General features: G+C 40.5%; 1 non-coding gene across 1 annotated transcript; it reads right to left on the bottom strand.

The window, feature by feature from the left end:
• Positions 1–504: 504 nt before the first annotated feature.
• On the bottom strand, positions 505–611 carry LOC132315247 (small nucleolar RNA R71). The gene has a single exon (XR_009483607.1). It is a non-coding gene; the product is annotated as a small nucleolar RNA R71 (small nucleolar RNA).
• Between the last annotated feature and the right edge of the window lie 3,580 nt (positions 612–4,191).

The following is a 4,191-nucleotide window of genomic DNA, read 5'->3' as shown; positions in this document are numbered from 1 at the left end:
CAACCAGTTAATCATGCGGTGCAACAACCTAATCTAGGGATGCCAAGGCCAAATGTTGTTCCCCCAATTGGTGAGCAACAACAACAATATGTTCAAATGGCATACCCTCAACAAGGTCAAATGCCATATCCTCCTCTCAATCCTCCAATGGTCCTTAGGGATCGTTACACTCCAAATCAATATAATGCACCCACTTGCATTCAATTGCCAAATTTTCGTGCTCATCATTATGAGATTAAGGCTTCCACCATTAACATGTGCCCCCTTTTCTATGGGTTGAGCAATGAAGAGCCTTATAAACATTTAGATGAGTTTTTGGAAGTCTGCTCCACCGTGAAAATCACGGATGTTCCGGAAGAAGTCCTAAAAATGAAGCTTTTCCCTTTCACTCTTCGGGGTAAAGCTAAATATTGGTTCAACAACTTGCGGCCAAATACAATCACCTCTTGGGCACAATTGCAACAAGAGTTCTTTAAAAAGTATTACCCCGCAAGTCGAACTGATGCCATGAGAACTTCCATTCGTGAATTTAAACAACAAGAAGGAGAACCCCTTCATGAAGCATGGGAACGTTTGAATGACTTGCTACGGAAGTGTCCACATCATGACATTCCTAAATGGCAATTAGTTCAATGTTTCTTTTCAAGTTTATCCGATGCCAATAAGGGCATTGTTGATGCTTCTTACGATGGAAGCTACATTGAAAGAAATAAAGATGAAATTTGGCAACTTTTCGAAAAAATGAGTGAAAACTCAATGCATAGATCTTCATCTTCTAGGGGTAGTCACCTAGCACATATGGGAGGAAAGAAAGCTATAAATCAAATAAACTCTTCCATGGAAATTGCCGCTGAGGTCAAAAATCTTACTCAAAGGTTTGATACATTCCTTTTGAATCAAGGTCCGGCAACTCAATCATATCCTCACCATTCCAATGAAATGTGCATGACTTGTTCTAGTTACACTCACCATACTTCAAATTGCCCTCTTGGACAAATTATACCAAGTGAGTCTCAAGAACAAGCAAATGCTGCTTTCATTCATCAAGGGAACAACCCTTATTCCAATACTTATAATCCGGGGTGGAAAAATCATCCGAACTTTGCATGGAGAAATCAAAGAGACGATGCAAACCCTCCTCAAACTCAAGGTTACCAAGCAAAGTATGTTCCCCCACATCTCCAAAATCAAAATCAGAATTCTCAAGGTTACCATCCTTCATTTTATCCTCAAAATGTGAATCAATATTCTCATCCACAAGCATCAAATTCTCAATCTTACTCTAATCCAAATCAAGCGCCTCCTAAGAGTTCCGCTTTTGAGGACAAAGTCTTGCAAGCTTTAGGTAATCTTCAAAAAGATAACCAACTGTTTCATTCTCACTCTCAATCAATTGCAAAGCTTGAAGCTCAAATTGGGCAATTAGCTAATTCTTTAAATGTGAGAGAGAAAGGTAAGTTGCCTAGTCAAACTGAGACCAATCCTAAGGGGCAATTTATGGCGCAAGCAAGTCCTTCATCAGAATTTTCTGGAAATGAGCAAGTTCAAGCAATTACTACCTTGAGGAGTGGTAGGAAAATGGATAATAAGGTAGAGGTACCTAAGGAGGATAATGAACTGAAGCAACCAAGTGGTAGCATCCGTCCCATTCCAAATCCTATTCCTATTTCTTTGGATGCTAGTGGTTCCAAAAAGGACATTCCATCATCTTCATCATCATCTCCCCAATTAGAGAAGCCTTATGAGCCAAAAGCTCCATTTCCTCAAGCTTTGAGAGAGACTTCATCATTTGGGAGACAAGAAGGAAAAATTCATGATATGATGGAAGTGTTTAAACAAGTGAAAATCAATCTTCCTCTTCTAGATGCAATTAGGCAAATTCCACCATATGCAAAGTTCTTGAAGGACTTGTGCACACAAAAGAGGAAAAGCAAGGGAAGGGACCTTAAGAAAGTGTTTTTAACAGAACAAGTGAGTTCCATCATTCTTTCTAACACTCCTCCTAAGTTCAAGGATCCGGGTGCTCCGACTATTTCTTGTGTTATTGGAAACCAAGAGGTTCGTAGAGCTCTCCTTGATTTAGGTGCAAGTATCAATCTCATTCCATACTCTGTTTACTTGTAATTAGGATTAGGGGACTTGAAGCCAACATCGGTAGTCATCCAACTAGCCGATAGATCAATTAAAAAACCAAGGGGAATTGTTGAGGACATTCTAATTAAGGTTGATAAATTTTATTTCCCGGTTGATTTTGTGGTACTAGATACTGAGCCAGTCCCTAATCTCACCAATCACATTCCAGTCATCCTAGGAAGGCCATTCCTTGCCACTGCCAATGCCACCATTAATTGTAGATCTGGCATTATGGATATCTCATTTGGCAACATGATGGTTAAGCTTAATGTATTCAATGCGAGTCAACATCCCACAGATGAAGATGAGTGTTTCCTAGTGGATGTCTTGGATGAAACCATAGAGGAGACTCTTCCCTCTATTCTATCTAAGGACCCTCTTGAGGCGTGCCTTTGTGAAATGTTTGAAAGTTGTGGTTTTGACACAGAAGGATCCATAAGTGAGGTGAATGCTTTGATGGACTCTGTGACCACTTTAGATTACCCACCTTGGAAAAGCAAGAAGGAACCTCTTCCTTCACTCTCTAGTACTCCACCAGTTCCATCTCTCATCTCTCCTCCTATTCTTGAGCTTAAGCCTCTTCCATCAAATCTGAAATACGCCTTCTTAGGCCCAAAAGAGACTCGTCCGGTCATCATTGCTTCCAATCTTGAAAATGACCAAGAGAATGATCTTTTGGAAGTGCTTAAAGCTAACAAAGAAGCCATTGGATGGAGTGTGGCTGACCTAAAAGGCATTGACCCTTCTATTTGTATGCATCGCATACACATGGAAGAGGATGAAAGGCCATTTAGGGATGCTCAAATGAGATTGAATCCAAATATGAAGGAAGTTGTCATGAAGGAGGTTGTGAAACTTCTAGATGCAGGAATCATTTATCCTATCTCTGATTCCAAATGGGTTAGTCCAACTCAAGTGGTTCCTAAAAAGTCGGGAATCACAGTTGTTGAAAATGCTAAGGGTGATCTTATTTCGAAACGCACCGCCACTTCATGGCGTGTTTGTATAGATTACCGAAAGCTGAATTCTGCCACTAGGAAGGACCATTTTCCATTGCCTTTCATTGACCAAATCTTGGAAAGATTGGCTGGGCAACAATACTATTGCTTCCTAGATGGTTACTCGGGGTACAATCAAGTGGCCTTAGATCCATTGGATCAAGAAAAGACCACATTCACATGTCCTTTTGGTACATTTGTTTATCGACGGATGCCTTTCGGATTGTGCAATGCTCCTGCCACTTTCCAAAGGTGTATGATGTCAATTTTTTCGGACATGGTGGAGAAGTATTTAGAAGTCTTCATGGATGACTTCTCGGTTTTTGGGTCCTCATTTGATTCGTGTCTCCAAAATCTCAAAAAAGTGCTTCAAAGATGTCGTGAGACTAATCTTGTGTTAAGTTGGGAAAAGAGCCATTTCATGGTTCAAGAAGGAATCGTGCTTGGACATGTCATCTCTAAAAGAGGAATACAAGTAGATAAAGCGAAAGTTGAGCTAATTTCTGAATTGTCTCCACCTACTACGGTGAGAGAAATCCGCTCCTTTCTAGGACATGCCGGTTTTTATCGCCGATTCATCAAAGACTTTAGCAAAATTGCTAGACCCTTGTGTAACCTTCTTGCCAAGGAGACTCCATTTGTCTTTGATGAAGCATGCCTAAATGCTTTTCATCAACTTCGCACTCTTCTATCATCCGCTCCTATCATGCAACCTCCAAATTGGTCCTTACCATTTGAGATTATGTGCGATGCTTCCGACTTCGCAATGCGTGCTGTTTTGGGGCAAAGGGTAGGTAAACTACCATATGCTATATACTATGCGAGTAAGACTTTCTCAGGTGCCCAATTGAACTATTCTACCACCGAGAAAGAGTTACTTACCGTAGTATATGCCCTTGATAAATTTCGGTCATATCTCTTAGGATCCAAGGTAATTGTGTTTTCCGATCATGCCGCTCTTAGGCATCTTTTAATGAAAAAGGAAACCAAACCTCGCTTAATAAGATGGATTCTACTTCTTCAAGAATTTGACTTTGAAATCAAGGATAAAAAGGGCTCC

The sequence above is a fragment of the Cornus florida genome, unplaced genomic scaffold, assembly GCF_030987335.1.
Source record: "Cornus florida cultivar Cherokee Brave unplaced genomic scaffold, ASM3098733v1 CherokeeBrave_3.0.0_Hap2_Chr06, whole genome shotgun sequence".
NCBI classification, from domain to species: Eukaryota; Viridiplantae; Streptophyta; class Magnoliopsida; order Cornales; family Cornaceae; genus Cornus; species Cornus florida.
Note: the sequence above shows the minus strand (reverse complement) of the source record. Positions and strands in the feature narration are given on the sequence as shown.